At 23.4% G+C, this 23,717-nt stretch overlaps 1 protein-coding gene across 4 annotated transcripts in view; it reads right to left on the bottom strand.

Moving 5' to 3' along the window:
• Positions 1-23,717, bottom strand: part of LOC129618770 (formin-J-like) — a 180,701-nt gene that overhangs the window by 70,268 nt on the left and 86,716 nt on the right. For 3 of the 4 annotated variants that reach the window (XM_055533742.1, XM_055533743.1, XM_055533745.1), the window contains exon 3: positions 4,174-4,206. The exons of the other annotated variant lie outside the window; for it this stretch is intronic. The gene's annotated coding sequence lies outside the window, so the exon portion shown is untranslated. The remainder of the gene's footprint in view (positions 1-4,173; positions 4,207-23,717) is intronic. 4 annotated transcript variants of the gene reach the window in all.

Consider the following 23,717-nt stretch of genomic DNA (forward strand, 5'->3'; position numbering starts at 1 on the left):
TCTAATTCGCGGCTAAAATACCAATAATGCATGTTCTTTTGTTGTACAATCTATACACATTTACTCTTTATAGTTGTCTCTATATATTTACACTTTATAATATTGTGCTCTTCTGAAGATGACTTAAGAAAAGTTATAATATTTTCTTATTGCACAAATATTTAAGTTATGTATGCTAGTTTTGTATATATATAACATTTTATGTATAGTACCACATTTTCAGCATCAAAGATTTTAATTTAGTTTACATAAGGTAATTAAATTTGTTTACATTTTGTATAAGAACCATACAAAATATAAAGTAAAATATTTGCATATTGTATATTAAGAATATCTTTGCGGTTTTTGAATTTAAAAATTTTATATATTCAAGGTGATATTACATATAGAATAAAGTAGTTGACATAATAGAAATTTTCCCATTTATTTAAGTGGTACAAATATTATTTCGAGAATATTTTACAAAAAGTATATAAGAAAATTTGTTATTTTTAAAAAGTCATTGTGCATCGTATTAAAAATTATCAGAGTTGGTGTGAGAGAATTTCAATTTGCAATTAAGTTTTTAATTAAAAAATTTATAGCAATTTTTTTTCAGGTGATGATCACAAGAAGCTCGTTTTATTAAAAAAGAAATTAATGATATGTAAAATTGATATTTATTAGTTGTAAGTAGGTATTCAGTGGTTACTAGCAGAATTTGGTATAGTATATAGTCCACCGGTACTTGATTTTGTTGAAATTTGCTTCTTAATTACGAAGCAAATATACGATTAGCAAAATAAGATTCTTTTTATTGTTAATTACAATTTAAATTGTCTAAAATCTATTTCCTGCATATTAAACAAAATTAACAAATTTAATTAGTTTTCACATTGTGGGCACATAAAAATTAATTAAACTCTTAACATGTCCTGCCTTTTGAAACCGGCCATCTCTTTGTATTTATTTTAGTATGTACATAAGGCGATATAAAACTAGATAAGGATTCGTAAAGCTATTTTACATGTAAGTGTTAATTTTACATGTAAGTGTTAAGTGAATACGCGTGTGTCTTTAATTTTCTACCACTTTTAAAAAAATGAAAAACATTGAAAAATATGCTTATAAGTATCATTACGTCAGTCCATTTGTCACTCTGTCCATTATTTGTTTACAATACTAGTACTCTCTTCTTCTATAAGATATAGAAAGCTGATATTTCATGGAAAAACTAAAATTTTGCTACTTTATTTTTTTAAAAGAAAATTTTTATCTATTCCCCGTCTTTCTAAAAATTTAAGCCCCCACAAAGTTTTTACGCGTTAAATTTTTTTTTCATCCCAAACGTATGCAATAATTTTAATATTTTGTTATTTTTATGAAAGAAATAGTAATTGTACATAGGTATTATAGCTTAATCCGAATTTATTTTCTTAAAAATTAAATATTAACTTCAAGTTCAGCTCAATAGTAAAAAAAATTTTAAATTTATAATAAAAATTAATTTTAACCAGATCACATTTACGAATTTATGTATTATTTCAAATTTACGGTAAGTATGAACTATATTTTCTCGAAAAATTCCATTATAGGTTCCATAAAATTAATAATTTCTCATATTTCTTGTTTAAAATTACTAATATAAAATACAGTAGTTTTAGGTGTGTGTAAAGTATATTTAATTTAGGCGAAGCCAAACGTTTCGAAACTAAACAAAATAATAAAATTTCTACATGATATTATAGATCAAAATAATATATTTTATTAGAATTTAATGCAAAATTCCAAAATATACGTAGAGCTTCTAATGGGGTAGTATCTGTTAATTATAAGAAAAAAAATTTAATTAAGAATATAACTAGGAGATACAATAATACAAGCAATAATTAGGACATACTTTTATTTTACAATTATTTTTAATAAAAATTCATTTTACATCTTATAATAACGGGAATAGCTTAATAACAGGCACAAGTATATAAAGATTTCTCTAACTATTCTTATTATTTTTGGAGGCAATTTAACTACTGATTGCATTTTATTGATAAATAAACATCACCATTTTTGTGTTGAGAAAACTTCTAAAATTTTTAATAATTTTTCATTTTATATTTAAAACTTTTAATATAGCCATAAACAACTAATTAATTTTTTTTCTAAATTTATTTTCTAGAATAAAAATTTACTTATTAATGGGAAAAACCATCATATGCAAATGCTTATTGAGCAGTAAAATTTTATAGTACAACAACATGTAAATGTCAATAAAGAGAATAATAACGTTCTTCTATAATTAACAATCTTTTAGCTTAACTAAGATTTCCTTCTTCTATTTTTCTGTGCTATTTTTCTAAAAAATATAATTAAATTTTATTATGATCTTGAAATAGATTTTTTTACAAGTACTTTACAATTTTAACAACACAAATAATAAAATAATTTTTTTTTTTTTAGAGAAAACACAAGAATAAGAAATTATAAAGCAAAATGTTAAAGAATCTAAGGACATTTTTAGTTGAACATTAAAATTAATGAATTAAAATTGATTCCGAAAGGAGGATAATTAATATTAGTTTAATAGTATGCAAGCATAATTAGATAGAGATTATATTGTATTTTAGATAAGGTATACATTATACTAATAATGAATATAGAAAAATAATTGAATTTTATTATTTGTACAAGTCCGCGAATATTACAATTTGTATATTTTATAGTATACTACAATCTAGGGAATATAAATTAAGTTCAATTTAGTGGAAAAATTTTTGTAAAATGGTGGTCTATTTGAATATTCATTCATACAATAGAATAATGAAATAAATTTATTGTGAATGGTATATTTTTTAAGCTCAGTCCTAGGAAATAATTGGAGTTAAAATGAGTTTTTAAATTTTAATTCAAATAAAACGGAAAGTTGGGGCGGATACTTGAGTTTTTTTTTTAAATTATAACTCGTAAGTAATGGGAGACAAACAAAAGAGATAAGTCACCATCTCTTTCTTATTTTGGGTGACAGTTTCTTTTACAGATAACGCTGATTACACAATGTGTTTCTTTATATAACTCGCCATGAAAAAATTCAAAGCTCTGGTTCATTTATGTAGATCTAGGTTTGTCTATAATTCCCTGGTTGCGTTATATATTATTACGTTTACCGACGCATATGATTACTTTTATGTAGCAAATTATCAACAAAAATGAATTTCAAATTTTTTGTTTCTACCATTAAAGATTGCCCTTAAAATATTTAAAAAATCATATACATTAAAATTAAAGAATAAAAAAAAATTAAGTAATTTGAGTTCATTACAACAAAAATAATCATGTTGTAAAAACATAAAATTTATATACTTTTTTTTTGCTAATGGAACAACCTTTAAAAAAATTGAGTTTTAATCTTAATACAAAAAAAAAAACAACAAAACCATTAAAGAGAACATTCACATTTTGTACATTCTTTTTAATAGTTCTTGTGATTTACAAGTTAAAGAATAAAAATATTAAAGATTTGAAGATTTCATAAAATTTTTCTTTTTGAATGTTCCCGATTTGTGTATGCTATTGAAGAATCGAAATGACAAATTATTTGTGATTTTGCGAATTCCGTTATTAATTAAAGGTTTATTTACAATTGTTTTCAACTCAAACAAAGCGAGAGCAGAAGCTGAATTCTAAAGAAATGAGAATAAGAAAAGTAAATCATATTTTTGATCAAAAATATTCTTGATATTACTTTCGATAATAAAAGAAAATTAACCAAATCGCTATTAAAAACTAGCTGATATCAACTGCCTTTGTGAAAAATTAGTTCAAATGATACAAATATAAGTTCTAAGCAATATGAGTATCAGCTTTATTTCTTAAGTTATAACGGAGTAAATCCATTATTAAACTGGTTGAAATGATATACAAAGAACACTTTTTTGACAAAATATCGTGAATTTTTATTATCGCCACAAAATCAGTTTAAAAAGGGCCATTGTTACCGCATGTATGAGAACTATTAAATTTAAAAATTTAAGGGTAAATTTATAATTTATTTACTAATTTATCAGAAATTTCAATCCCATTATTAGTTTTCGCTTATTTTTAATAAAATTTTTCCGAAAAATATGGCTAAATTATTATTTATTGTTAACTACTCAAGAAAATAACGAATTAAATTTTATTATGCATCTGTTTACTTACTTTTCAAATAAGAAGACATCATAAAAGACGAGACTGTAAAGATACAAAAAAAAGAAAAAGAAAAACAAAATTATATATGCAATAATAACGTTTAAAATAAACTAAAAAATAAAAATTATATGATTAAAAGTAATGCAAAAATCGATGAATTCAGAAAAAAAAAAAAAAAAAAAACAATTAAAACAAATAAAATTTAAGACTTTTAAAACAACAAATGGATGATTCTTCTCTTAAGATAGAACTAGATATAACAATAAAATATACAATATAAATTATAATTTTATATATGTATGTATATGCATAATTTACACACCCATTTATGTAGCCATTGGGCTTTTGATTATAACAAGACAGCCACAGAGACTTAAAGAATGTGTAAAGACATAACAAGAGCCTTAAACTATTTAGCAAATATAAAAAAAAAATTTTATTTTTTTTTTTCATTTTCGAATATTCTTTAGATACCCTTGTCTGTTCAGGGTTGCCAATCATGAAAAAAATAATGGGCTAAAATTAGGCAAAATATGACAAACAGATTTTATACTCAAATTATATTTTATTTAAAATTTCTACATTTTATTTTAAACCCCACATTATTTTTAGTATTGAAATCCTGTAATTTACTTTTTCATTCACTTCCCACAACTTTATTTCTCCAACTGAAGCAAGTTTATTCAAAAAAAGACAAAAAAAAAAAACTATTCTTACGCTCTCAACAAAAGTTACCACATAAATGACAATATCATGAGGACGTGAACAATTTTGTCAGTTTTTTTTAGTATTTTATCACTGCTAATATTAAGTGGAAATGAGCACCGCTAATATTAAATTTCCACTGATATACACACGTTATCAGTAATACATACACAGTATTATAACTTAGTTTTTAGGTGTGGGCCCTATCTAATCAAATTTTAATAGAAAACTTTTGTAAAAGAGAAAAAATTAAAATTTTTCTCAAACAGTTCAAAAAATGGAAGTTTTGTTCATTTGGACCAAAGTGGCAACACTAATTTTGTTCTGTTTTTTTATGACTTTTAAACATCTGTGATCTATATAACGTTTGTATTTAGGTATGTGTATGTGTATGCATACTTGTGTATAATATCATTTATATGAATCATTTAAAAATGTTCTCGAAAAGCTATCAAAATAGAATTGAATATTTATAATAATTTTTATGCTAGCTATAAGACATTTTTTGCTTATACTTGTTTCAGAGAATCTGATTTGAAATGACTGGATGATGAAAAATAATAAAACAAGAAGAAGAAAACATAAAAATTAACACTTGTAAAAATGCTGTTTTTTTTTTTTTTAATTTTTTTATTTTGATTTCATTTTGGATTTTATAAACGATATGAGTATAAATTTCGCAATAAAAAATTAAAAATATTTATTTTTTGTTCTTTTATGATTAAAAAATTTTGATACGATTGTAATTCATATACATATATAATGTAATGAACATCGCTTTTGGGTTCTTTTATGTACAAAAATTAAGTAGAAATAAAATAAAATTTTTTGGTAAAATAATTTTGAACAATTATTCTTGGTTTGTAAATTTGTTCACATTCATTTTGGATCAAAAAATTGGTTTACAATATTAATTGTAATTTTTTTTTTGTAAAAATATGAATTTTTTCTTAAATTTTTGCATATTAAACGTTTTAATAAATAAATTTTATAAAATTTATATTGTATTTTAAGTTGGCTATCTTCTCATTTTGTTGACGAAAACTCATACAATTTCGTCCGGAATTCTGCTAAATGGATTCATCTTTTGTCCTACATTTTAAAATTTTTTGTTTCGTCCATATACCCATTTAAGACTTTTTATTATTTTATTTAGTTCATTTATTTAATTCATTTTTTTTTGTAAGTTGCTTGAAGTCAGAAAAATAATTAATTCGAAATTTTTTCATAATTTTGTTAATTATAATGGCATTATATAATATGTAGTTAAAGGATTGAGAATAATGGAATGAAAAATGGTTGCATGGTTCTAAAGTCCAAACGATACCAGTAGACTATATTAACGATTTGTTAGATAAGTCAAACATTAAAAATTTAGGAGCTAATATGTTAAATAAAATTTTACTGCCTAGTACTATTGTGGGATAATAATTCGAACGTTATTATATTATTATTCCAGCTTTCTTAAATTCTAGTAGAATAAGTTATCATAGTCATAATATTTTAGATCAATTTTTGTGTAAATTAATAAAAACTTTAACTAATTCTAGATTTAATGCCTGTTCTAAGCGGTTGCCTTTGTTTCAATTATATGAACTTAATTTTTAATTGATATATTACTGTTTAATAAAAATTTTTGAAGCGGCTACGAAAAACGCAAATTAATAATAATTCTTTTGTTAATAAAATACATTAACGATAGGATTCAATTAAGGTAATTATTCAGGTATTAAAATTCCTTGAAATTTGTGGTTTAGAAACGTTTCAAATGACTGGAATTTTCATAATATTAACATCAATGTGTTAAAATAGATAAAATTATTTTTGCATATTTTTAGGGGCTTTAAATTTTCTAATTAAAATTATGAAATAAATAGTAATTTAAACTCTTTTACATATTCAAATTTTATAATTGGATTTATTAGACTAGCTGTTATGTAAAATAAAATTACATTATAAATAATTTTTGTAAAAAATCAATTCCCATGAAAATATCGCAATTACGAGTACATACACGAATTTCTTAATAAATTTTCAATTTTAAATCACTCTTACTTTATAATAACCCATCGATTAAAAATAAAACAAAAAAAAAATACCATTGAAAAATTATTTTAATTCGAAATCAAATCACACTTCAATCTAAACAAAAATTTAAATAAATTTTCAACTTTACAAATCACAACTTTTTATTATTTTTTTTTTGTTCTCTTTATTCTTTTGCTCTGTTAAAATTACAGAACAGACAAAAAAAAGAGTGAATGAAGGCAAAAAGAAAAGACATTGAGAATTGAAAGAAGTCAGATTACAAGTTAGCATTGAAAACGAGTAGAATTAAAAAAAAATGGGAAAAAAAATTTGAAGAAAAAACGCCTTCAAGACACAAAAAAAAAAAATTATAAATAAATAATAATAAAAATGAAAAAGACACAACAATAATAAAAACAATAACAAGGAATGAGAGAAAAAAAAAAAACAAGAATATTTCAAATCAGTGATAAGCTCTTTAGCGATAATAACTTTATAGTTGAATTTTTGAAGTACTTGAGCCTGATGGCATCAATATTATAAAGAAACAGAAAAAGAGAATTGAAAATGAAAAACTTAAAAAGAGAAAAAAATGAATTGCACTCTGCTTGTAATAAAAACCAAAGAAACATACAAGAAAAATAAAAAAAGAAAAATGAAAAATTAAAAAGAAATCATCATAACTACAATAATGCCATCTATATGTACATATGTATAAGTGTATATATTATAAAAATTGAACATCATAAGAAAAAATTGAAATATTATGGGAGTAAAGTAATAAAAATTCATAAAAATTTTCATATAAATTTTCACAATTTCAATGATTTTTGCATATACATACAAAATGAACACGTACTTCTCTCTCATATAATATTCTTCCCCTACTTCTTCTACTAAACATAATCATTTGCAATAAAAATTTTTACGTCTGCAAGTGGTTTTATTCACAAACAAAAACAAAATGCACAAGAAAAAAAAAATCAAAGAATATTTTGTGCAAATACGTATGTAATTTTCATAGCTGACATTAGAAAAAAAAATTTTATGTACATACATATGTGTATAAAAGAACTTTGTTTATTCTTAAAGTGATTTTTGGGGGCAAACCAATCAACCAACCATATATTTTTATTTATAAAAATTGTTCATGACTTTATCAGCAGAAAGAGAAGAAAAAAAAAGCCAAGTAACTTGATTTTATAATGCTGTACAATATTTTTTGTTTGCTTATTCATGGAATTTTATTAGAGTATTAAAACTTAAAAACTAAGATCAAATTTCAATATTCTATTAATTTATACTTTAAGAAAAAAAAAATTTAATTCATTCTAATAATATATGTAAGCATTAAAATGTCGCTTGATATTATAAAATAATTTATATGCCGTTTTAATAATGGTATTATATATGGGTCAATAAAAATAAATCGGGCAAATGGAACTAATTTTAAACTAGATTTATAAAAAAAAAATTTACAATGTAATTCGAAAATTATTAATTTATTTATAATTTGCCTTGTTTTTTTTTCGGTTCTCATATAAAAATAGATTTTCCGATATTTTGAAAGTAATTGTTCTATTTTAAGAATAATATTGTGAATTAAAACTTAATTGGTATGCAGATGCAATATTATAGATATTGTTAATTGATTACTAAAAGAATTTGCTTCAATAATGTAAAATTATAATTGTAATGAACTAATCAATTGAACACTGGACGCTTAGATTCATGAAGAATAACAAAATCCAATTAGGTATTGTAAACGTATTGGCAACTTTTAAATGCATATTTTTATTTTAATTTTGGATTGAATTAAAAACACTATTAAAATGTAATTTTAACTTCTTTCATATTATTTCTAATATTTCTAATATTATTTTCTTAAATACTTTTTTGAAAGTTTTCCGAAATATTTTTATCATTAACTCAACATATGCAGCATATGCCTAAGAATAAAACTATTATTAGAAAATTTAAATAGAAAAAAAATTCGACATTCTGTTCGAATCGACATTCTGTCCGAATGTGCAATTTTTCAATAATAGAATGCATTTAATTTGTTTTTGAAAGTTCTAAAGAGAATGTTTTGGTGGAAAACTTAGTGAAAATGATGTACATATGATCAATCAAAAGTAATTCAATTAATTAACATTGAGTTAATTAAATTCATAGTGTCCGCCTGAAAAGGTATACTTAAATCAAAATCATTATTCATTTACAAAAATTCGATTTTCGTATTGAAATCAAAATCACAGCAATCTTATTCTACTTGTTCTATTGAAAGTTCAATGAATGCAATGTTATTCGATTTTAAAATATTTTTTTTATAAAAACAAATATTTTGTATAAATATTCAAGATTGTTCAAAGAATGTTAATTTGAAATATTATTCACAAGTGTTTAAAAACTATAAAGAATTTTCTATGAATCTATATTATATTAATATATAATTTTAAATTTTAAAGTAAAATTGATATACCCATGCTATTTATATGAAGAAAACAAAAGTCACTTGACTATATTTAAAAGAATAAAATCCAATTTAAATTGGACTTAAACAGTTTCAACATGACTTATGCCATAAATTTGAATTAAGAAAAAAAAAAAGAAAAGTACGTAAAATGAAGAATAAAAGAAATAAATATGTGGATATAAATATGTGTGTATTGCATTAATTGTAGGGAATGCACTAAGCATGAGTTATAAAAATATATACAGTCATCCCGAAAATTGTTTGAGAATAAATGCATTTTTGAGATAGAAGAGAATTCACAAATAATTTTGAAATTCTGAGCCCTATCATGAATTTCACTCGTAGAATTTAACTAATTAAGAACTTAGGGTTGCGACATAGACTTTTGAATGATCACAAATTCTTTTCGTAGAGATTATAAATTGCCAATGGCAGTAGTGAAAATTTAATATGACCATTATCTTTAAATTGCTTGTAACGTGTGATTATTTCTTTCTTAGAATTTTGAGGGTTATTTTCACTACGAGCGTTATTCACGATTACTCCATTACGAATATTTGGAGCAGAACTTTAGTAATTTGTAATTGACAATATGATATTCGTAATTTCCCGAACTGTCATGTCTTGTTTGCCATTTGAATATTTTAAATGAATTACAGCTGATTACAGAAATATAAAAATTTTGTTTTGTGTACAAAAAACATTTTAGAATGACACTGTATATAAAACTAAAAGTGAAACGGAAAAAACATTAATTTAAATTGCATTTTCAACTCTACAATAACTCAACAAATAGAATTTTTACTGAATTTAGCAGCAATTAGTGTATATAAAAATTGTATTATAATTTGTGTATAACATTTGGTGTATAACATTTACTGTGCGAACAAAAAAAAACATAAACAAAACAAAAAAATATGCTTAAAGTATTTTACTTGAAATATGCAACAGAATGCAATTTATGCTTATATGTTGTATAACATTTAAATTATTTAACATTACAGGGTAACACGCAGTTTAATTTATTCTTCACTCTCTCTTCTATCTTATTTACAGATTTTCTCTCCCATTATTCTATAAACATGTAGAATTTTATGTTTGTTTTAATTTATCGTTTATATATTTTTATCGTTTTTCCTTTATTGTATACAAAGTGAAAATCGCGCATTTTTACAACAAAATAGAAAGGGATTCTAATAAAATCTTAAAAATAATGTTCTCTATTATTATTACAACCTTATGTTAAATATAATAGTATTATTTATTAAAATCATTATACACATTTAATTTTGTATATTTTGAAATAATATTCTATATGCGAACATCTCTGACATACAAGTATAAATAAATAAATGTGCATGATGTTATCTACAATATTGTATCATAAATGTGCTCTTTACTTCACTCATTCGTATAGGTAGCTATTGCTGGAACAATGTTATTAAAAATAAAATTATTGGTTGATCATTGGATTTTACATGTGATTATAAGAACTAAGAATTCTAGTAGCACTCAAATGTCAAGAAAAGAGAATAAAAATAAAAATATATCAAAGAGAAAAATTATTATAATAACAACAATGTTAGTATAGAAAGTAATCACTCGTACTAATATAATAGAAGTTCCCAATGTATATTATTCCAATATATATGAAAAGGATCGTTCAATACAGCTTAATACCGCACAAATTTTTTAAAATGTGTTCTAAAATTTTATGTTAGGTATATTTCAAAGCTAAGACTTAGTTTAGTCTTCAAAATATTCAAACAATGGAACTACATATGGAATTTGTAAAAAAATTATAATAAAAATGTGGAATTTGTAAAAAACGATATAGAGTTTGTCAATCAACTTTTGAAGTTGTATGGCAGCTACCAGAAGGAGCTAAGTAATTTCAACGACTTTTATCAGACACATTTGCCCTATTAATATCTCAGACCATTATTTCTTAGAGTTGCAAACGGTAAGGCAAATTTAGAATACCCTTCGCACATACATTCGTTGATTCTATCTAAATGTGCATAATAGAATCTCAGAAATAAAATTTATTTATTCATTTTTATTTATTTCATTGAAAGTTTTATGAATATGAATTCAAAATTGCTCAAACTCTTATGGAACTCTCATTGAATAACAACAACTTTCATATTGAAAAATCTTGTATTTTCCTAAACTCTTAAATATAGAGAGTTTTTTCTATAAATTGCAAGATCGTTTATACCTATTTCTACAATTAGAAGCACATATGCTAATAATTAGTTATATAGCTTGAAGGAGCAAGAAATCAAGTTTATGCTTGAATTTGTATATGTTTTATTATATGTTTTATTATGTGGAAGTGTAAAAAAAAATCTGTTGGAATATAAGGATACGCAGTATTGCCAGTGCATACCTTAGATGAAAAATAATAAAAAACCATCATTAATTATTAAAAATAGTGTTCATATTTTTTATTTTAGATATGAAATTTTTTAAAACAGGGAAAAATGAGAAAATAAATTTTAATATAATTTTATTTTATTGCCCATAATGAAGGTTCTATATTTAATAATATGACGTTAATAATTGTTCTTATATAATATTAACAAAACCGCTATTAAATTTATGAGAGTACACTTATGTAGATACGGCTTAGGTGTCTGTATGTGCATATGCTCAATATAAAGTTTATATAATATTAACAAAAATAAATTAACAAGTTAAAAGGTGCAAATAACATATTCTTTAATAGTCTAATATTTAAGAAACAAAAAATGCCTCTTCTAAAATTTATAATCATAACTCATTATAATGTTAGTACATCCAGTTTAAAATCATAAATTTCATTTATATAAGACGTTATTACCAATGTATCTATGCAAATTTATTTAAAAAAAATATTTGCATCTTTTGTGAAAGATTTTCATAAGTCAGAATTTCAGATCGTGAGAAAATTTTAATTCAAATTTTTTAAAAGCACTTTAACACAGCAACAATATTTATTAATGGAAATTATTAATATTTATAATATATTATTAGTTTTAATTTTAAATAATAATTTTCTATTGTATTAAATGTAAGGGAACTACAAATGTGTGCAGGAAAGTAGAAGTTGATCCACAAATATTTCAATTTTATTAAAAAAGTTCTCAGAAATTCTATTGATCCTTAAATAAGGTAGCATTTATTTTTATTGTAAGATATTCTTAAAGACAATGCTAGCAATTTGTAACATGTAGAACTCAAATAATTCAATTCACAAGTATAGGGTTAGATTATATATTAAAAATTTAAAAAATCCTCCTTCAGGTATTAATTCCGAATATTCAATTTATATTGAATATTCCGAATACTCCATTTTTATAAACTAGTTAAAAATTTTAATTAACTAAAAATTTTAATAATTTTAAAATTTTAATTTTATTAAAAAATTCAAGTGCATTACTGAAAATTTTAATGGACAATGATTTATTTATTGAAAAAAAATTGCATATTTATAGGGTTCATTGTTCCTGTACTCTTCATATCGTAAAACTTATAAATAGCTAACTATGAAATGCGAGAAATATTTAGAAACATTTATTACTAGATTGAGTAAGATTAATTTGTTTACGTCAATATAGATCGAGAGAAAAAAAAGCTCTTTATTGTGTCTTAATTTAAAATTAATTTACGGAATACTGAAAATTAATTAAAGATTAAAAATACTGAAAATTTTTGGAATTTAATTTAATAATTTACTTTTTAATCTGTGTTTAAGATTAACATAAACACAATAATTAAGAATGTATTCTAAACCTTATATTAATTTTATCAGACCATATATACCGAAAATTTTAATCTTTTCTTAGAATTTGAATAAGATTCTTCTGTTCTAGATAACGCAAAGACTTTTCATAACTATCATAAACAAAAAGAAATTGCAATACAAATTAGATTCTTCATTATTTATTTTTTCAATTGAAATTTAAATAAAATTGAAAACCAAAAAAAAAAATTAATCTATAATTATTAGTTTTACAGCAACAAATAAAAAAGGAAATGATAATTGAATAGATTGCTGGTTATCAGCTAGTTACCGACCATGTCATTACTTTATTTAATTTGCATTTTATACTCCAGAAAACGAAACAAAAAAAATCGAAAAATATTTTCTATTTACCATTTATCAGAGAATGCAAATAAAGCGACAAATCCCTACCAAGTTTAATTATAATACCATACTTAAATTGTAAATATTGCAGTGCTATAATTATTATACAAAAGAAAATATTATACAAAGTATCGATAATTATAATGCACAATACTATTTTAATTACACTTTTATCAATATAAAGCACACGATTATTTCCGCTAATAAAATTTTATACATATGCACATATAGAAAGTGTACATAGCTATAAATCTATAAATTTTAATATTCTTAATTATTTCCGCCGATATACTTTTACAATAATATTTCGAGGAATCTTCTTAAAGGTAAATAATATCATAAAAATGCTTTTGCATCGTATACTAACTGATTGCTTTGAATATAATTTTTAATAAGAGCATATAGAAAAGATATATAGTGATATAAAATACTGTATTTAGAATTTAAAATTCAATATGCAAATGAATTTTGGTATGAAATCTAAAATTTCTTAAGTACATTAAAGATGTTAATAATCTAAAAGTTTTCGATTAAAAAACGTTAAAGAAAATAATTGAAGTGCACTATGTAAAATATTGAGTTCCATAAATGTAATAATATGTTTAGCATACGTTATAATTTCTTTTTTCTCCACTCCTAGTTGGGTTAGTGCATGGTATCATAGATAGTCTTCCCCCGGTTTCATTGCATCATAAAGTTTTAACTAGCCTACCGTAAGTGTAGTATCTGTTATCACGGTGTAGTATATGTTATAATAATAAGCTTAAATTTTACAAGAAGTTGCCACTTTTTTGGTAGAAGAGACAAGTTAAATCAATTTGACAATTTAATTTGACCATTAAACTGAAAATCTTCTCACTCATCGGATTCCCATAAGATTGTACGAACACAGTAACTTAGAATATTTTAGATAAAGTCAATTTAAACTGTTATATGTTTGTATACATATATGTTATTCATAAAATTGATAAGAATTATTGTAGGGTTATCTGTATATTAGCGTATTTTAGGGTTGACAATATTATTATTGTATGACACCATAAATATGTTGATTTACAACACAAGTTTTTTAAAGTAAATAAGACTAAAATGTAGTGCAATTAGAACAAAATTGAGCGATGGCAATTCATTTTAAAATTGAGAAAATCCCGGAATCGAAACATCTAGCAATCATAATTGAACAATTATTTCTAATTAAAAATATAAATATTTTTTCAATTCAATCATGTTCTTTATCTATCCTTAAAGAAAACTTATGAAACAACCATTAATATTGTATAAATTTTTTGAAATAACCAAAAATACCAAATTCAGTTCAATATTACAAAAGAATAATAACAATTCATTTCGACAAAAGGGATAAATTTTGCCCAATTTTTCTACATTAGCTCTGTTCACTCCGTACCTTATAATACAATAAATTTACTCCATATTTAAAAGTAAGAATTCAAAATCTGCACAATGTAGTTAATTGGGGATAAATTTCTTAACATAATCTATTTCCAAATTATACCATTTGGGTAATTAATTAAAAAATACTTTTTTGATTCAAGACTATTCATAATTTTGTATGTTAATAAATTTTTATTGTAACTGCAATGCAATCAGTTGTATGATTTGCTTTCAGTAATTTAGTTTGACAAACAATGACAATATAATATCTATACACTTACATTATCATAACTGTATATTATACACATTCAAATATCTAATAATTCAAATTATTGTTTCTTGGAGTCACGTAATTAGAGCAATATTAAACCCATGTAGCAACGTGCTAACTTAAAACAAATGTATAGCATTTTATAAGCACAATTTTCCATAATTTAAATAAATATTACAAATTATTATTAAATAGAATTGGCTCGATTGTGTACTAATTTGTATAATTTTTATTAAAACTAATTCTCGCTTACTAGTATGACATGAAAACAATAGCGTATGTGAACGTATTTTTTAATTTCTTTAATGTAGTTTTTGTCTGGCTCTGCAATATGTTTTCATGCATATTAAGTATTCAATTGATTTTATATGTAGTTGTTTTATGAACGATATATAATAATCTTCTCTTAATTTAATTTAATTCAAAGACCTCATAAAAGTTGGTTGAACATGTTATAAAAATTCTTCCACTTTCAGATTTTTCGCAATTTTATGAACGGTTTATACAAAAAATAAAAAAAAAACGATTACACTCTAAAACGCTTGCACTACTTTGTGTACTTGGTTTTGTACATATTTTTAATAACCTTATAACTGAATTTTTACAAACACATATACAAACTCATGAATATATTTACTTAGCACGTATATTTATAACAAATATTAATTACATGAATACTTATAAAGAATGTATGTATATTGCATAAGGATAATATGGAATACTTTTAATATTCTTATTTGATGTGCCGATTCTAATAAAATGCAGTGTTAAAAATCTGTTTTGTTCTACGTTAGGTTGCTACAAATAAGATTATGTGAAAAGCAAAGTTCTTCATTTTTCCTTCTTTTTCTATTAATTGTATATATATATTTGAATATAGGCAGAGGATTTGGAATAAAAGCAATATAGAAAGTATATATAGTTAATAAACTTGGGTCAAACCAATGATTTATAATCTGGCACTTTTCCCTTCAACAAATAAAAATATTGATTTTGAAAACAAAACAAGTACATACTAAATTATTAAAATTACTTTCATTCATATACGAATATATTTCTTATATTGCATACATTTAGGATGAGATTATTCGGTTAATTGTGTGAGTTAAGAAAAATAATTATATTTTTTGATGGCATTGAATTTACCGTTAGCTTTCTACATTTATATAAATTTGTGAAAGCTTACAGTTTCGGAAATGTCAAAAAGGCCAAAGTTCGAATTTTACAAATTTCGAAAGGCGATAACTTGAGAGTGGGTGGAGATGGGAAAAAAATTTTCTTCGAAAAAAAAATTTAACGAAATGAAAAATTTATTAAATTTATTATCTAAGAGCTGCTAAAATTTCAGACATCTGCAATTTGAGGTCTATAAGAAAAACGACATCAAAAACACAGGTATTACAAGTAAATCTTATATGAAAAATACCACACAATTGTAATTAAAAATAAGGGAAAATTTAAAGAAATTTGGTGGGATTACATAACATTGAATCAAAATAGTGGGTACATACATAGATATATTAGATACTAAAGATGACTTATTGTTATACACTAAGATGTAAACATGAATCATTAACAAGCAAGACGAAATACAACTCAATACGATATTCGGAAAATCGAACAGAATTTTTTATTCCTACTATCAGTGTATAATATTATCTTTTGTAGCACGAATATCCTTGTGAATATCACTTTTTTTTCAATTAAGAATAATAACGAATAATGTTCTACAAATTGTAATTATCGTACAATTTCGAATGTATAAAGTGTAAATTTGCAAAAATATTTTTTTTTTCTGTAAAACGGCGAAATAAATTTTTGATTCAAGTTGAAAATTTTTTTCTCTTTTACTTTATTTAATCCTTTTTTACTTTGATAAATGAGACTGTAACATGCTGAATTTTTTCTTCATATAAAATATTTTATAACAGTTAAACAAAAGAATTTAGTATTTTGTGTTACAATTTTATACAATATAATACATACATACAATTAAGTAAAAACCAATATTTACATTTCAAGTTAAATATCAAAAAAAAAAAAAAAACAACAAATGAAAAAAGGAACACCAAAATGGAAAAGCAATTAATCTAGATTCGTTTGTATAACAAAAATGAAATCAATATTTTTTTTTCTTGTTTTGTTTTAAAAGGTCAAAAATTTTAAGGACTTTTAGTTACGAATATTGTTTGCTTATTTAAATTTTAAATACGGTAAATTTACTGAAACGTTTAAGCAATTTTTACGAAATTTTATTGGAAGTGCAATGTGATTGCGGTGTTCTTCCTAACACATTTGAATAAAAGTAATTTTAAACACTCAGGGCTGCATTACACCAGCAAATTCTTTTTTTTTTAGAATTATTAAAAAATTTGAAAACTTTAAAAAGTAAAAGGTTTTGGTGCAATAAGGTTCAGTTGTATGTGAATTGAAAATATTAAGCTTGTATTGTGCATTTATTTGACGAAAATCTTAAGAATTTTAATTATTTTTGTCTAATCAGTGTCAATTACAGTGTCTAAATTTCTAAAATTGCATATTATGTTTGTTGTAAATGAAGATTCGTTCACAATGCTCGGAAATTATTTCAAAAGTTCCGGATATTTAAATATTTAGAAATAGGGTGACGGACTAAACAACATTTTTATAGATGGTAGATCAATATAAAATTAAGGATTTCGGAGTCCCATTCGAAATAATTATAACACAAATTAAGCCAATATTTTAATAAATTTCCTAAAAGTTATTTAATTTTTAATAGCATTTTGTTTGTAAGGTACTATGATAATAAGACTACATTATGATTTAAAAATTCTATTAGAAGAAAATGAAAGAATATTTTTGAAATCCGCAGAATATGTGTGCAGTTTAATTAAAGTAAAAGTTAATTTTTTTAAATAATAACAATTTATTCAGGTAATTACTTAAGAAAAGTAAAACTCTTCATTAACATTCCTTCCATTATGAGGATTCTTACTTAATCATCTTCATCAATTTCAGCATCATATTTTATATAATTAACTTAACATTTTAAATAGATTTCAAAAGAAAACCAAACTTAATTTAAGAAATAATAAAAATTTTTACTTATGTAAAACATTTTAAAAGGTCAAAGCCCAATATATATTGTGCACGTAAATAATTATATATACAAGGTATATATGTACATAAATATTGTTCATTGTAACATTATTATTATATATATTAAAATTTTGCACTTGACATTTAACTCATATGATTCAGTGATTTTTATGTTTGCTATATAACAAAAATTACATTAAATGTATAGCTATTATACAAAATATTCTATACGATAGAAGCAGCTAGTAGAGCAACGAGAAGTACATAATATAATAATATTATATAAATATGTAGGTACATGAATATATAATATTATAACTCTATATATATATAATATAATGTACATAACAAATATCAGGATTTTAATAAAATATGAAGTAGAATAGTAGTGAAGGATTTAGTGGAGAAAAAACAAAACAAAACAAATTTTTTTTTTTTGTTAAACGCGAATTTGCGTTGTAAAAATTATTTGAATTGTAATTGTGAAAGTTAAAATAAAAGAAAATACATAAAATATTAAAAAAAAAACAGCAAAATAGTTAAAAAAAAAATGAAAACTTTGTATAAATTCAGGAAGGATATAAAAGATGAAGAAAGTATATAAATGTATGTGAATTTTAATAACCATGCTTACAGAGTGTTTCCGTGATAGAGTAGATGAATAAATAATAATTATGGAGTGTTCAATGCAAACTTTCAAAATTAATTCAGAGAATAGCGAACAGTGGCATTTTCAACTGAAGAACACTAAACTCACTGAAGAACACTAAAGCAATACTGTTAAGCAAACTGGCTCGCAATTTCGACATTGTTCATATCATAGTTAATAGAAGTAAGATGAATTCTTCAATAACATAAAGTGAATGATCTAGTACGTCGATATTCCTATGTTATTTTTGACTAATAGTCACTGAACATTTTGCAATTTAACAAATTTGTAAAATTTTCCAATTATATACTGAAACTGGCTATTGACATTCAATCTTCACCGACACTTTTATCTTTGGAAATTTTATAATTAGAAAATAATGAGTGTCCGGAAGAAATACAAAATTATTAACTATTTTTAGTCTTTTGCGAGAACCTGACCGGCCTTCTATAGAGCAGATATTTCCCAGGGAGTCCACCAGATTGCTCTCATTTAGGTTTTTGGGTTTTTATTGTGTTGTGAATTAAAAATTTATCAATTTTTAAGAATTTTATTCACAAATTTTTACCTACTTCACCCTATATTCTAAGTACATAATATTTTTTTTTTCGTTTATTTTGTAATAACCAACATTGCAAGTTTTATTTACAATGGCACACGAAAAGGTAAAAGAACTCTATAGGCATATGGATGGATGCTTTTTATGATTTCTTTCTCTCTCTCTCTCATACTCTCACTCTCAGTTTTTTTTTTTTCCATTAAAAGTTGGTTGCTTTTCTGTTTTGTATTTTTTGTTTTATTTTTTTTTTTATGTTAAAAAAAATGGTTTATGTATTCAAGGGAATTTTTATACGGTGATGCAAATTACACATGTTATAGGAGGAAAGAGAAATGAACAGAATAGAAAAAAGAGAAAAAACACAAGAAAAATAAAGGAATAGCAGTAGCACAACATAAAATGCAAAAGGATAAATTCAATTTTTTTCTGAATTTTGAATTTGAATTGCAGGATTAAATTTATATGTAAATATACATACATATGAGTATGTATATAAAAAAATAATTTTATGCGTTTTAAAAGCTAAAAATTTTATGTAATTTTTACGATACACATATACACATTTTTTTTTTATATTTCAATTCGCTTTCAATTGAATTCAATTCGCATTTTTTTTTATTTGATTCTTTGTTTTTGTTTTATTTTATTATACTTATGCTTTTGTTCTTTTTTTTTTGTTGTGCAGGATGATTATTGCTATATACATAATATTATGTATGAAAGGATTTAAGTAACTAGTGAGAGATAGGGTTAAGAATATTTGGTTTTAAAGTCATATCAAGATTAAGAAAATACAAGTTTTATAAGGGTTGCCAACTTGATATTATAAACACAGACGAGTTGATATTCGAGTTTTCATGGTGAACCTTCTTTTTTATAGTTTACAGTTACTTATTTTTCAATTCAAATTTTTATTAAAATGTTACATTTTTTTGAAAGCTTGAATATAATATGGTGCACTTCATTTTCTGTTATACAAGAAGTTTCGCATAAGAAGTCAAATTATTTTAGGAGTGATTTTTTGATCTATTTTCAGCAAAAAATTTAACGCGGGGAAGGGAAGGGGGCTGTATACTCGTTTTCAAGCTACAGCCTACTGAAAAAAATGTACCAGATTTTTTCTGCATATGCGAAAAAATAAACAATTATAACTTTCGAACCACACGAGATAGAGTTACCGCCGGAGCTTGCTTTATATACAATTGATTGTTCCTTATGGTTGGTCTTATGATCAATTTGATCTGAGCAATAGTTTTCGAGATAAAGCTCTTCAAAGTCAGAATTTTTTTTTAAAAGCTCGAAATTTGTGTTATTTTTTTTTTAATTGTGCTATAATAAGATTTAAATTTTATTCAATATAACATTTTGTTATATGTCTCATAGTTTTTGCCAGTAAAATGTGTAAATATGTTTAAAAACATGCGAAAAATGAATATTTCATATATATGACATAAAAATTTAAAAATCAAAATTTCAATAAACTAAATATGTTATTGTCTCTATAATTTAACGTAATTAACGTTCATTCTAAAATATTTTTCTACCAATTTAACTAAAAATTTTAAAATCAAGTCATTATTCTTCTATATTATAAGTATGATACTAATAACGAGTGCATATTATTATTCATAATCAAATAAATTATGTTACGTTGGCATGCCACAAAATTAAATTTAATATTAAAAAAAATTTTTTTTAAACAACCTTATCATATAAAAATAATGTTAACAACATGTTGCGGATATAAAAAAAAAATGCAATAAACAATTAGAATAGAGAATATTTACATAAAATATTTACTGTATAGAAAATAATATGTAAGTAAGGTTTTCTATATATCGGAGCTGAGAGTGTTAATATAGAAATATAGAATATAAAATAAAAGAAAATTATGAATGTTATAGCTACATGAAATTTGTAAATACAAGTATAACATGCTATATTTGTTCAACTAAAAATGAGATAATGTTATATTATATAAAGAGACAAAAAAGTATTATAAAAAGTTAATTACATATACATATACTTACAGTAATTATATATAGTAATTAGATGAAGAGACAAAGAGAGAAAAGAATGACAAAATTGCAATAATTAAATTTTTCTAATTGTGCGTGTGTATTGTGCTAATATACTGTATTTTAAGTTTAGGAAATCATTTCTTAATTTAATTTTTAATTTTCGCATAATAAATTTTACTAATATCTACCTGACCAATATTACCGGTCCTTTAATGAATGGGTCTCAAGTTCAAAGACTGGTCAGGTGACTATACAAATTATGTTCAATATTATATAGCTTTATATAATATTGATTATATAGCTTTATATAATAGAAAAATTAATATTAATTAGTTGGCATATTTCGATAATATTCAATATAAAAAATACTAGCAAAATCAAATCTGTGGTTAATACAAAGAAAAAATTGCTCGTCACCAACTTAATGATGCTAGAAACTGATTCATGGTTATCTTTGTCCCATGGTTATTCGGCCCTATGTTCCTCGCAGGAACGAAGTAAGATAAGAAAAAGAATATCTAATTGTTAAAAATAATTTTTACTTACATTTGATAATTTTTCAATATTTTGCTTGTAGTTTCTTGATTCGTTTCTAAAAGAGAGAAAAGTCAGATAAAAGCAAAGTCTTAAAGATGCAGAATTAATCGTATAAAAAGTTGTTAATTTGAGGACATCACAGACATAATACAATGTAAGTCAATAAAATAGTGAGCAACTGCATGAAATACAGCCAAGTATTATCAAACAAATCTTGAATTTTAAGCATTAATTAAAATACCATTTGTGTATGAAATTTACATTAATATTACATAAAAGAAATCCTTTTACAAAATGAAAACGAATGGCAGCCCATCAATAGTGTATGTACATTATAATATCAGTAAAAATCCAAATGAAAGAGTAAAAGGAGTAAAATGAAAAATTGAAATGAACGAAGAAATTCATTTTTTTTCCTATTGTTGTATAATAAATGCAATCGGAAGAGATCTTATACAACGCCGTCACAAAAAAATAAAAACCCAAGAAACAAGATTAGAAATTTCAAATCTCCAACTGAGGCAAAAGTTACAATACATTGCAATAGTTTCGGTTTATTATAAAGTTCAAATCAAATAGCAAAAATATAAAAATATCATCTTTTTTTAATAAACATAAGAAACTTCTCATATATCTTTATCAGGTCATCATAGAATATGTTTGAAACTTGTATAAAGAATAAACTTTATGATTTTTTGAAGAAGAATGGTTTGTATAACAATATTTCCTTCTTATTTCACTTGTTTAATGTAGATCCTGGCAGTTTTTTTTTAAGTTCATATACATATAGGTATATAAAGCAATTATATATGTGCTTAAAACAGAAACTTTTCTTTCTACATTATAAAGATAAGACAATTCATTTTCTTATTATCTGTACCATATATTAGTATATATGAGTGTTATATATATATATTGCATGCATATCATGAATAAGTCCTTTCTTCTTCTGAAATTTTTTGATTCAAAGTATACCGCAGGCGCATCCTTTTATCATTTCATTTTCATTCAATTTTTTTTTTTTTATATTTTTATTCCCATATATATTATAAAGTTGTATATAAGTACTTTCTATATATATATATGCATATATATAATTATGCACTGACATGTTTCAAATGTATTTACATACATTCATATATGCCACTCATAAGATTATATATATTTCCCTGTCATTAAAATGATGTCCCATACTTTCATTTTTTTTGGGGGATATAAGAAAAAAAAGTGATAATTGAATGATGCAATTCCTATAAGAATATAACGGTGAATGACCTATAATTTTTAATTCAAGTGTAATACTTATTTTTTCTTTGTTTTTATTTTTATATTTATTTTTATTTATTTATAAATGTAAATGTACTCGTATATATTATATATTATTTAATAAATCCCTGATATGAAATTGAATACAAAAAAAATAAGTTGATCTAACTCGATTCTTGTTTGTATATGGGCAACACCACTACCTTACACTATAGTTTAAAGTTCATAACCTTTATTTTATTTCAGAATAAATAAAAAAAAAATTAATATTTTCGTAATCAAAAGAATAAGGATATTATTTTAGAGATAGCTATCCTGGAGTTTTGTCAAGATATGCAAGACAATTTCAAAATTAAAATGAGAGTGAAAAAAATATAATATTACTTTGACACCAAAAATTTTCTTGGAAATTTAAGTAAAATGGAATTTTTAATAT

Source organism: Condylostylus longicornis, unplaced genomic scaffold, assembly GCF_029603195.1.
Source record: "Condylostylus longicornis isolate FDR11 unplaced genomic scaffold, ASM2960319v2 ptg000010l, whole genome shotgun sequence".
NCBI classification, from domain to species: domain Eukaryota; kingdom Metazoa; phylum Arthropoda; class Insecta; order Diptera; family Dolichopodidae; genus Condylostylus; species Condylostylus longicornis.